The 13,510-nt window shown below is 40.8% G+C and overlaps 1 protein-coding gene across 2 annotated transcripts in view; it reads right to left on the bottom strand.

Annotated features, from left to right (window-relative positions):
- The window catches only part of DUSP26 (dual specificity phosphatase 26), a 79,378-nt gene extending 66,632 nt beyond the window's left edge, over window positions 1-12,746 (bottom strand). For both annotated transcript variants that reach the window (XM_078379747.1, XM_020812334.3), the window contains exon 1: window positions 9,743-12,746. The gene's annotated coding sequence lies outside the window, so the exon portion shown is untranslated. The remainder of the gene's footprint in view (window positions 1-9,742) is intronic.
- Between the last annotated feature and the right edge of the window lie 764 nt (window positions 12,747-13,510).

Raw genomic sequence — 13,510 nt, 5'->3', positions numbered from 1 at the left:
GTGGATGATATGGTCTTCATTCTAGAGCAATGGTCCCCAAACTTGGGCCTCCAGATGTTCTTGGACTTCAACTCCCAGAAATCCTGGCAGGCAAAGGTGGTGGTGAAGACATCTGGGTGTTGTAGTCCAAGAACATCTGGAAGCCCAAGGTTGGGGACCACTGTTCTAGAGGATCTGACGAATTCAATGAGAACATTAACAGAGACAATAAAAATCTTTGGAGAAGTATCTGGACTGAAGGTAAATAAGCAAAAAACGCAAATTCTAACAAAAAATATGAGAAAAGAAGAGATCCAGAATTTAGTAGAAATGACAGGCTTTAAAGAGGAAAAAAAGGCTAAATACCTAGTGTCGCGTTCCCCGCGTGCCCCTTGATTGTTTCACCAAACAAAGGCTCATGCCGCAAGCTGTTCAGCTGCCACCAGTTGTTCACAACAACTTTCAATGTTAATGACAGACATCCAGACAACTTGTCATATTATATAAAGCAGAAGTAGTTTATTGTAACAAAGAATAAAGGTTAAGCCAACACTGTTTGTTCTGAACTAAACAGTCCTTAATGGTCTTCACTGGTTCACAACACATCTGCCCTTGCTTAGCAATCTAACCGTCTCCTCCCAAAATCCAAATTCACCATCCTCCAGTCTCCTCCTCATGCCGAGACTCTTGTAACTCTGCCTCTCCATGCACATAGCACATTAATATTCATGACCTTGGCAGACGTCACACCTAGTATTTCAGATTATTTATGGGGAGGATCATGGATCCTCATGTGGATATGAATGTACTACCTAAAATGATATTTCTTTTTCAGACAATACCAGTTTTTACAAAACAGTTAATACTTCAAATACTTTTAAAAAGTCTGTCTAGCAAATGAAAAAACCTAGAATAAAAATCAAAGCACTTCAAGATGCAAAAAAAGTTATCTTGTACAGTTCCATATAAACCCGAACTGTTTTTGTTGAATATAGTACCAGATTCGATAGCAAAAGAAAAATATATACTTGATCATACATGTAACTACGGCAGCAAAAGTTTTATATGCAAAATACTGTAAAAATGAGGAGACACCAACAATCCAGGAGTTAATAGAAAAAGTTTTTGAAGCAGCAGAGATGGATCTTTTAACTGAAGTATTAAAGGACAAAGAAATTTTGAGGCTAGAAAAAATGGGAACCTTTGAATAATTGGATGAGAGATGAGAACATGAATGGATTAAGATTATAAGAAAGAAGACTTATGATATAAATGTAAATCTTAAAGGCTTAAAAAATTGGCAAGATTAGTGTGGAAGAAGCTTAGTAAGAAATCATATAGGTAAAAGCAATAATGATATAAATTGTTCTCTGCCACATTCTGTATTTTTATTTACCTCTTATCTTGTTCCAAAGCCCCTTTCCTACAATCTTCCCTGACCCAATGGGAAATGATTTGAGAGGGGGGAGAGAGAGAGAGAGAGAAGCAGGAAAAATTACCAATTTTCCAATACCCAGAAAAAGAACCCTGGCAGTAACAATGCCACCACTCCTGCTAAGGCCTGCATCCAATTTGGTGTTATATGACAGTCAGAGAGCTTGTTTAGGCTGCTGGGATTATGGAAGCTTCACTGTTAGGTCATTTGAAATTCTTTGACAAGTGCTGTGTCACTGCTGCCAAGATTTGCATGTTCCCACTCTCTGGCTTATTCCAAAAGAGATCAAAAGCTCTCTCTGTAGTCACCTTCTCTCACAACTTTTTTTCCAGGAAGTGCCTGCATGGAAGGATAACGCCCTGTCCGCAGCTCTTTAGGGAGTCAATCCACATCATATTTGGTTTCCTCATTTTCTGCTATCTTCCACCTTTCCCAGCATTATTGTCTTCTCCAGAGAATCTTGTCTTCTATGGGAAAGGGAAAGGGAAAGGGAAAGGGAAATACTACAAGTGAGTGACTGGCTATGAAGGTGGTGTCGATGTGAGGGATTTGGTTTTTGGGACCATGGCCTAAGCTTCCTGGAAGAAGGATTGCTAGCAAGAAATAGCTTGCACCTAACAAGAACTAGAAAGAATGTGTTTGGCCACAGCATGAAGGATTTCATCAGGAGGGTGACAAAAAACCACCTCAGGAAGGGAAGTAGAGTTGCAGTATGAGTCAAAAAATACACATTACTGCACAGAAATACAGGATGAGGAAATTGACTGTCCCATTAAGAGCATCTGGATCAATGTATCTGGGCCAAAAACCCAAAAGGAACATGATAGTTGGAGTTTATTACCGACCACCAAATCAAGGAGAGGATGCAGATGAAACTTGGGAAAACAAATTGCAAGCATGTCCTTTCCAGAAATTCCTGGCTTGTGTGGCTGATAATTTTCTCCTACAAAAAGTGGAGAAAGAAACTAGGGGACTAGCTATCCTTAACTTGATTCTACCTGATAGAGATATAAAGAATGGATACTTTTGAATTGTGGTCCTGGAGGAAGCTCTTGAGAGTCCCCTGGACTGCAAGGAGAACAAACAACAGGCCTTTGTAAGAAATTTTTATAATTTTTGTAATTTTTATAAGAAATTTTAAAATTCTTCTTATTTAATGGTCCTAATTTAGTATAGATGATACCACTCATGGCAGAAAATGAGGAGGAATTAAAGAACTTCTTAATAAGGGTGAAAGAGGAGAGTGCAAAATAATGGTCTGAAGCTCAACATCAAAAAAACCAAGATCATGGCCACTGGTCCCATCACCTCCTGGCAAATAGAAGGGGAAGATATGGAGGCAGTGACAGACTTTACTTTCTTGGGCTCCATGATCACTGCAGATGGTGACAGCAGCCCCGAAATTAAAAGACGCCTGCTTCTTGGGAGGAAAGCGATGCCAAACCTCGAAAGATCTTAAAAAGCAGAGACTTCACCTTGCTGACAAAGGTCTGCATAATCAAAGTTATGGTTTTTCCAGTAGCGATGTATGAAAGTGAGAGCTGGACCATAAAGAAGATTGACCACTGAAGAATAGATGCTTTTGAATTCTGGTGCTGGAGGAGACTCTTGAGAGTCCTCTGGACTGCAAGAAGAACAAACCTATACATTCTGAAGGAAATCAACCCTGGGTGCTCACTGGAAGGACACACCCTGAAGCTGAGGCTCCAATACTTTGGCCATCTCATGAGAAAAGAAGACTCCCTGGAAAAGACCCTGATGTTGGGAAAGTGTGAAGGCAAGAGGAGGAGGGGACAACAGAGGACGAGATGGATGGACAGTGTCACCGAAGCAACCAACATGAATTTGACCCAACTCTGGGAGGCAGTGGAAGATAGGAGGGCCTGGCGTGTTCTGGTCCATTGGGTCATGAAGAGTCGGGCACGACTTAACGACTAAACAACAACAAAAATAGAGATAATTTTGTAGAGGAAGTGGCAGTAAGGGAACACCAGGAGGCTGCCACCACCTTTGAGCATGTATCCACCTATCAGCTAGGCATACATACATACATACATACATACATACATACATACATACATACATACATACATACATACATACATACATACATAATTCCACCAGTATGTACATATTGCATGTTGCACTGGCACTGTGAGTCTGTTGTATTGCCTAGTCATGGTGTTATGTGGCATTTAGAAGTCTGACGGCCCAGGGATAGAAGTTATTTTTCAGCCTATTTGTCCAGCAGGCTATGCCTATACGGTATATCTCTTGCCCAGTGGTAGAAGTACTTTTAAAAAACATTTCAAGCTTTGATTAGACTCTAATAAAACCTAGTATGATCCATGAACCTCGTGGAAATAGGACAGACCCAGTGAAAGTAGGCCATCATCCCAGCACTGAAACAGAGTACATTGCTGCAATGACTGATCAGTCTGAATGGAGAACAACATTGTGAGGAGTATCCTGGGGGCCAACAGTTTTCTCTCTGTCTGGTCAAATCTGCAGAGTGTTCAGGTTTACTGCATATTTAAATATGCAGTAAATAAACGTTAATTTAAATAATATGAAGGCAGATTTTATTTTAAAAAAAATGAAAACAAATAAAAATAAAAATCTTCAACCAAAACTCCTCTTAAGAACTAATCAATGGGCCTTTAAACATTTTGTATGTTTTTTCACAAATTAACATGCATAAAGAAGAGGAGGCTGATGGTACTGTTTTTCTCTGCTTGTTTTGTTGGCAAAGTCAAACCAAGAGGGAGTGGCGTGAGCTCAGCTGCTGCCTTCTTTCAAAGCAATATTTTGCCAGCACAGCAGTGCCAATTTAGAGGTTGCCAAGGCTAGGCTAGTAACGAGAAGAGATGGCAGGTGTGAGATACTTCAGACACAGAGCCAGAACCAGGGCAATAGGAAAAAAGAAGCAAGAAATTTTCCACCTTTACATGTCATAGAGAAGAAATAACCTCCCTTGAGCCCTCTGGCTATGTCTGTAGGGTGATTATTATTTCTTGCAGACAAGGGCACAAACAGGATCTTAAGGAACACTATTACATTTCAAGGAGAAAAGGAGACCTCCTTGACTCTTCTTTCCTATTTGAGATTAAAGCATAGCCCAATGGTGGGAGGCAGAGGGTGTGTCAGAGATAGAGGTTGCAGGTTCTCTCTCCGGCATCTCCAGTTGAAAAGGACCAACTAGTATGTGATAGGAAAGACTCTCCACCTGAGCCCCTGTCAGGCTGAGCAGACAGCACTTTGCTAAATAGACAAATGCTTTGCTCTGGCATGAGGTACATGTGTGTTATGTGCAATCAAGTCATATCCAATTTATAGTAAATGTACAGTGGTGTCTCGCTAGACAGTTAACCCGCATGACAGTTTTTTTGCTAGACATTGGCTTTTTGCGATTGCTATAGCAATTCGCAAAACAGTGATTCCTATGGGGGAATTTCACTGGACAATGTTTAGTCCCTGCTTCACAAACCAATTTTCGCTAGACAACGATTTTGACAGCTGCCTCCGCACTTGCAAACAGCTGTTTTCGGGACCTAAGCTTCACAAGACAATGATTTAAACAGCTAATCAGGGTTTCACAAAGCGGCTTTCCTATGGCTGATCTTCGCTAGACAACTATTCTTCCCCATTGGAACACATTAAACAGGTTTCAATGCATTCCAATGGGGAAATGTTTTTCGCTAGACAATGATTTCACTAAACAGCGATTTCAGTGGAACAGATTATCATCATCTAGCGAGGCACCACTGTAATAGGTTTTTCAATGTACGTTTTCAACGGAGCTTTTGCCAGTGCCACCTCCACCTCTGAGTTTCCATGGCTGAGCAGGGACTTGATCCCAGCTATGAGTCTGGGTATGTCACTCTGTCCATTACACCACACTGATATAGCTTCTTATTTAAGTAGAATTACCTTCTGGGCTCTGAGGGTCACTGAGTTAAATTCAGCTGCTTTCCTTTTAGGGCCACCTGCAATATAAATGGGGCCAGAACTCCCTAGGGCCTTAATCTGGAGTCTAACATTTGTGAATGTATTAAATCATGATAAAGAAAGGCGAGCTCCTGAGATTAAGTGCTGTTATTTTCTCTTATCACTTGGAACCAAAGCCATTTAAACAGCTTGGAAAAGTTCCTTTTTGGAAAACATCTCCCAAATTTTCCTAGCAAGCATGTCTAGCAAATGTTAAGAGATATGGTCCAATAGCATCAATAGATGTATCCAAATTACTTGGCCTACAGATGTAGATACAAGAATCTCTAGCATCTCTCACTTTAGAAATCAATTCATAAAGTCCACTTCATTATAAACAAGTTAAAGGCTGTTGTTGCTTGAGTGACAAGTCTAGCCAACTCATCCAACTCTTGTCTTCCCACTGTTGTCACAAGCTGTCTTCTGAACTGTGAGAGATATCCAACACATATTTTCCCAGGTCCTTACCTCTCACAACTACACTGTAGAATACCTTCAATTCAATCCATTTGTAGAAAGTTAAGTCTGAAGATGTTAGTAGGAGAGCAGATCTATTCTTGAATAATACAGCTGCAGCACTTTCTTTACACCAATGGTTCCGAACCTTGGGTCCCTAGATATTCTTGAACTACAACTCCCAGAAATTCTGGCAAGCACATCTAGCAATAAGGTATTTTGAGAGTTTTAGTCCAGGAATATCTGGGGACCCAAAGTTGGGAACCACTATTTTAAAACCATAGAGCTGCCTTGTACATTCATCAGACTCTTTGTTCATCAAGTCCTGGAATGTTTCCTCCAATTGGAAGCAACTCTCCAAAGTGTTTACAATCACTTTCTCTATAACTGGAAGTATCAGGGATGGAACTTCTGGCAGCATATGGTCTATAGTTTTACCATAGACTGGTGCCACCATTAGGTTTGTTGACCTCTTTGTCTCAGGTAGAAATTCAGGCAGGATGGCAAAACATGACCCCCTCCTGAACTATCTTGCTGTCATCACTTCCATCTCATCTTAACAAGGCATTTATATACAAACCTTTAAATCATCAGAGAAGAAAAACTGCTTCTGAAGTCTGCATAAATTCCCACACACTAAGCGAGTTCCGATCACTGTCAGCTGAACAGCTTAGAATGGTACCTTCTGTAAAACACTAAACTTGCTTAGACCTGTGCTGTTAAGTTTGGAGCAAAAACAACAAAGGTGCTGTTATTCAGATAAGAGAGTGAGTTCCAGATACTTTATGTGCTGTTCAAAGTATATTAAAGTAGGACTTCCCTATCCGCAAGATCAGTATCAGCTTCATTTATCCACTGCCTGAAAATGCTAAATAAAACCACTCAGAAATACATGTTTATACATATCCAGGGAGTATTTAACAGAATGGGTCACTAGGGCATCCACAGGGGAGTGGGGGTGGAGTGTAGCTTGGAACTGATCCCCCACCGATACCGCTGTCCTACTGTATTTTGAGAATTAAACACCAGCACTATATAACCCAGCTATACAATCCACAGATTATGAAGCATGTCACTTTAAAAAATGGGAGGAGGACTATTTGGGAGGATTCCTTGAGCCCCTGGCATTAGGGATGCCCCTTATATTAGGGATGGTGTGCAACATTTTCTTTTGTTGAGGGCCACATTTTTGGAAAGTAACTTCTCAGGTGTGACATGCTACCAGTGGATTGCTTTGCGTTGGTCTTGACAGACAGTCAAGTGGATTGGGCACCTTGACCTCTTTTGCCTTTCTCTAAGCACCCACATGTAGACCATTGCTCTTAGGTTACTTCTAGAGATGGGCATGAACCACTGGTTCAGTGCTTCATTTGGCTTCGTTTACCACCAAGATGGGTGTTTGGTGGCTTCGCCCCTCTGGCAGGTGCCCACTCAGAGGCAGTACCAAGAGGAGGGAAAGCTGGGACACTGCCTCCAAGTGGGTGCCCACTGGAGGGGGCAGGACGCCAAACCAACAAACACCTGTTGTGGCACTAAATGAACTAGGATGAACCGCTGAATCAGCAGTTCATGCTCGTTTCTAGTTACTTCCTCCCTTTTCAAGGTCTTAGCCAGTTCTTTGTTCTTTGTCATCTACAATAGCCAAGATTCAGTCATGAGACTGAGTCTCTATGATGGTTATTAGCATTCCTGCACACATGGAAAGCAGCTGCAGGGACTCTATATTCAAGTCCAGGTTATCACTTTACCTTCTTTATCTTACCTTGGATGAGTCTCTTGGAACAATAAATGCAACCTTTTATTCTTAGATTATTATGAGCACAGTATTCTATGTGATTAGTCTTAATTCATAGCCTGTTGTATTCTTGTAATGTAACTACTGTATTATAAATTCCTACAAATTTCCTACCACCCAGGCTTGTCAGGTCTCAGGATTTATATTCCTCTGGATTACCAGGAAGTGAGATAAATGTTCAAACAGTTGGTGATAGAGAAGGTGACACTTCAGCATAGATAACATAGATAATGTGTCAGAGTGGGTTTCAGGAGACTGGGGTTCAAATCCCCACTCAGCCATCAAAGCTCATTGGGGAATGGCACTAGTAAAACCACTTCTTAAATATGGCCAGTAGTGGGAGATGGTGAATATAGCAATCCTTTGTCAAGCAAGACTGGGAGAGACCTCTAATTCACACCACTAGAGGTGAAATCTGAAACCTACATTTTTGACCCAAATCCGTAACCCCCCATTTTGAAACTTTTCTTAAGCAAAGAAGCCCCCACTGCAAGTCTGGCCATGGTTTTTGGAACTTTTATTGTTTCTTAGCTTGATAAATGTGATTTTTAGTGGTACAGTAAAAAATACCATTCACCATTTCTGTCTAGTACTTTAAAGGTTGTGTTTAAGCTTGAGCTGTCCTCTTAAACAAGCTTACTAGGAATTCAGCCCCAATTTACCTGTTAATAGCTGCACAGTCCCACTGTGTCCCCAGAAGTAAATGGTGAGCCACTTCTGAGTACTTGATAGCTAGAAAACCTTGGAAAGGGTAATCACAAATCAAAATTGACTTGATAGCAAGTAATTATGTTAATACTTTCAGGACCAGTTTTTCAACTTTTTTCTGCTCACAGATTGCTTTTGGCACAGTTGCTTTTATAATCACTTTGGCAGCTAAAAAGTGATAAACTAATAGCCAGTCCTATTGTACAGATACTAAAGATGTTCATCCCAAAATGACACAGTGAGGCACTGCCATCTTGAACTCATGGTACTCTTAATCAAGTTCCCACTTTCAGCTCATGTATACAGTACTTTACCTTTACCTTATACAGTACTACAAACCATGTTAAAAACATCTATGTCATAATTCATATAGCAACTCTGTATGCAAGCCAGAAACTTTATATTTGTATGGCTGGGATCCCAAAGACAATTAGTGAATTCATTAAACACAAAAGACCTCTATCTCTCTTTAATACACGCACACGTGCACTCACGGATGCACGCACGGATGCATGCACGCACGCACGCACGCGCGCGCACACACACACACACACACACACACACACACACCAGCACAGAAACTCCTGTTTCGTATTGACTGGTCAATAGCTATCAATTCCAAAATTTCAGGGCCAAAGTGTGAGACCAGAGATGAAGGACTTCTGTAGCAAAACAATATCCATGCATATATGTGTGCATGTGTGTGTATATTAAAATGATTTCTATTTCACAGAAGCAGATACTAAAGCTAAGTCTCAATCAGACAGACACTCCAGTTTAGCTCAAGAGCAAGGTAGTTTCCCAAATCTTGATTCATTAGCCTTTTTCTTCAGTTAATACCTCTGATTGTGCTGGCTTTGGGCTGGAACAAAAATCATGAAAAACAGGGAACCCTAGACAGATCTGACATATTTTGAAGGAAAAGAAGCTCATTGGGTGTGTTATTTGGGCTTGAAGTATATTTCTTTGAGATCAGGGGCCATCTGAAAAATGTGAGTCACAAAACCTTCCACTAAGTCTTCACATGCAGATAAAGCAAGGTTCATTTTTAAAAATTCTTTTCCCATTTTGGATTCTTTTCCTTGAAATTAGTGAAAATAATTAATATACTAATATGCAGTTTCAGACCTTCCCCCAATGATTCTGTCAAAGTTCTGCCCACAGACACTTCCCCCCCACACACACATGCACTGGGGAAGAAGGAGAGGGAGAGAGAGAGACAAAGAAAATAGCTTTCTTCTCATGGCTGCCTTCAGAATGGAAGGATCAACACAAGCTTGCCATTATGGAGGAGTAAGATGAAAACTGCATGCTCTTTTCAGAAGAACAAATGTACACAAAGAAGCAGGGACAAAAAGAGACAGTGAGCCTTGTTACTTTACCTTTGTCAAGGTTGTGATTTTATCAGCTGTGAAGGAAGGCAGGTTGTTTGATCTATTTGGCCATCTCCTCTTCACCCATTTTCCTTGCTGCTGCTGCTGCTGCTGCTGCTACTACTGACGTTGTTGCTGAAAGAAGAAAAGAGGCTGCTGCCTCAATGTCTATTTTAAAACCTAGCAGGATTTGTTTCCTATCAGATGGTAAATGGGCAAGAGGGAGAAGAGCAGATGCGAGACAGCCAGTCTGACAGAGGCACGTGTGAGCACATGCCACCACATTGATACATAACACACTATGCACACTCACCTCAGTGTTCATGAGATGTAAATGCATAAGGTGGCCACCTCTGTTCTGGGAGTAGGGCAAAGCTTTCTATTTTGTTATGTATGTTAATTTATATAGACAGATGTATGCTCTAGAGGAAAGGTTCTTAATCTTTCAGTGGACAGTACCCTTTGAATCTCAAAATATATTGTTGCATCCTCTAGAAAAATGTGTTCCAATTTATTTGTTAGAAAATTACATTTATTACAAAGCAATTTATTTATTGAAAAACAGATATACATATCTGTAATGACATGAATTAAAATAATATCTCAATTTTTTGGGACTAATTTGTTCTTTATTTATAATGATATTTTAAAAGTGGGGTTCCTTTTTTGAAAGGCAGCAGCGTATGCCAGCACTTGCATTTAAGTGATTTCTAGTTTTTGTTTTTATATGCAAAAGTGATGGACATCCCATTCCACACAGATAGGTGGTAACAAATGGTAGAAGTGTCTGCAACGCTGCCTTCACCAGTTGTGGAAATGCTTCTAACTAAGCACACCAGAATTGTTCTAAGTCCAGTTTTTCAAATTCCGTTTGAATAAATGCATTGGCCCATATTTCAATAATACTGTTTTTTTTATTGAATTACCATCGTCTAGAATTAAGGTCAAAAAGAGATCCAGTATCCATCTCTGCTCTTTGCCAATATCTCCCATGGAAAAATATCCATGAAAAGATGCACTCACTTGTTGCAAAGGTATTACAAGTTCAGGTAAAATTGTGATTTTCTCATTTTCCAGAACGATTTCATTAAACAAAGGAAAGTTAGCAAAATTACCATTTTCAACTTGATGTATCCAAATTTTTCAAGAAAAGCAGATAATTTTTCAGTAGCTGTTATTTTGGCCTTACCATATCCTTGCTATTGATATATTTAATTCATTCAGGTGAGTTAATATATCTGTTAATTAGGCCAGTTGAAGTAGTATGTCTCTTCTTTCAAAGTCTTTAACTAAATTACAATTTTGGTTAGTAAGTGTAGCGAACAGCCCTGCCCTCACCTGTCCGCCACAGCATAACAAGGGAGAAGGAGCCAATGAGTGGATGGAAGGCGGAGTCAAGGGGGGAGGGGGCTGGATATAAAGGCTGGCATAGAGAGGCTGAGGGACTTCCTGGCAGTGAGAGACAGTGTGAAACTTAAAAGTGAACTAAGAGGAAGTAGAGATCTGTGAGAATGATGAAGGAAATAGAGAATTAAAAGGAGTGTAAAGTTAAAGTAGAATTGATTCAAATATAAGTGATTAGCAACCTGTGATTTACCTATTGAATATTAATCAGTTGTTACCTTCCCTGATCTAATAAATGACTTAAGTTTTAAAAGCACACATGTCTCCATGATTAAATGGTATTAAGGCAGTAATAGCTGGTGGCAGCGAAGAAAGAAGAGCGAGAACCTCATGAAGGCCTGGGGGAATAGGGGCTTCAGAGGAAATCGCCACAGTAAGAAAGTGAATAATTTCCTCACACATTTCAAAAACCATGCTTAGCATATATCTGTTGGAGAGCCACCTTATATCAGTGTGATAAAGCACCAATTTCTTCTAAAAATGCACGAAAGATAATTTTGACTTTATCTTTGATAAAATGATTAAGCACCTTCCCTCAGATATAATTTACCACATTAGTATTGTTATAACTGGCAAAGTTTTTGATGCATGTGCATGGCAGTGCAACATACAATGCGTTATTGTAACTTGCATATTTCATATATGTATAAAATCCAGAAGTTTTGCCTAACATTGCAGATACACCATAAGTGGAAATTGAGCCTATTACATTCATTGGTATTTGATGTTTCAAAAAAATCCAAAAAAAACCTCCTTAATGACTGTAACAATCACCTCTCCCTAAAGAGAGTATGATGTCTGGGCAAGGAGTCACTGTGTGCACAAATCTACCACCTTTATCTCTGAGGTTGGTAGTCTAGGCCTCAGAAGTGCATAGCATAAACCCCATGGACAACCCTGACCTTAAAAGAAATATTTATTTACTTTCAAAGCACGTAAGCATGGGCTTTGTGTTTCTTTAGATAACACAACAGCTCTGCAATGTAGGACCACTCAATAGCAGCAAGTTAGTGACCTTCTTCCAATCAACTGGATCAAGGTGTAACCCTGCTGTTTCAAGACAATAGTCCACAGTTCAGATTATAATTGTTTTTATTAAGAAAATAAAGTTTCATAGAAATGAGTTGTTTGAAAAAGCATTAGCATAAACATATCCAAAAGTTACAATCATTAAATAAAGCTTCTATTTCTTTTTAAAATAAGAAAAACTAAAATCTAACTAGGTAATCATTGTAGCTTCTAAGATGGGCTTTCCCCCCTCCTTCTTCAGGTTTTAAAAAGACAAACTCTTTTTCCTGTTGCTACATCTCGCTAACATTCCATCACATGTCACGAACCATCAACAAAACATAGAACTCTTCACATATCCTATCATCCATCTTTTTTCTACATGTCTAAGACCTCCTCCTTCTCAGCAATTAACCAATTAACTTCAAAGAGGCTTAACACAACTCTCCACTAGAGATGGGGACAAATAAAAAAATGACAAATTGTTTTGATTCATGATTTATCAATGTTAACAAATCAACGAATATAAATACAGTGGTACCCCGCATAGCGACGTTAATCCGTTCCAGGAAAAACGTCGCTATCCGGAAACATCACTATCCAAAATGAAAACCCCCATAGGAATGCATTAAACTCCGTTTAATGCGTTCCTATGGGGACAAAACTCACCGCTAAGCAGGAATCCTCCATAGGGCCGCCATTTTCGCCACCACGGTAAGCGAGGAATGAGCGCGAAAATGCTGCGGGTGGCCATTTTCTACATCCGGTGGCCATTTTGGAACTGCCGATCAGCTGTGGGGAAATGGGGCCTTTGGGAGGACTGCGGGGGAGGGCTCCCCCACGGTCCTCCCAAAGCCCCCGCCGGCATTTTCACCCAGCTGGCCAGCGGGCGCTTCAGAAGGACTGCGGGGGTGGGCTTCCACGCACTCCTTCCGAAGCGCCTGCCGTCTCCCCCGTGGTCCTTCCGAAGCGCCCACCGATCAGCTGTGGGGAAATGGGGCCTTTGGGAGGACTGTGGGGGTGGGCTCCCCCGCGGTCCTCCCAAAGCCCCCGCCGGCATTTTTACCCAGCTGGCCAGCGGGCGCTTCAGAAGGACTGCGGGGGTGGGCTTCCATGCACTCCTTCCGAAGCGCCTGCCGTCTCCCCCGCGGTCCTTCCAAAGCGCCCGCCGGTCAGCTGGGGGAAAATGGGGCCTATGGGGAAAAATCGCAAAGCGATTTTTCCCCATAGGGAACATCGCAATGCAATCGCTTTTGCGATCGCAAAGTCCGCATCACTATGTGGATTCGTCATTAAACGGGGCACCCGTTAAGCGAGGCACCACTGTATATGAATATTCTTCACTTTAAAAAGCCTATAAAACTG

Source organism: Pogona vitticeps, chromosome 8 (genome assembly GCF_051106095.1).
Source record: "Pogona vitticeps strain Pit_001003342236 chromosome 8, PviZW2.1, whole genome shotgun sequence".
In the NCBI taxonomy this organism is placed as follows: domain Eukaryota; kingdom Metazoa; phylum Chordata; class Lepidosauria; order Squamata; family Agamidae; genus Pogona; species Pogona vitticeps.
The sequence above is the reverse complement of the archived record's forward strand: the minus strand, read 5'-3'. Positions and strand labels throughout refer to the sequence as shown.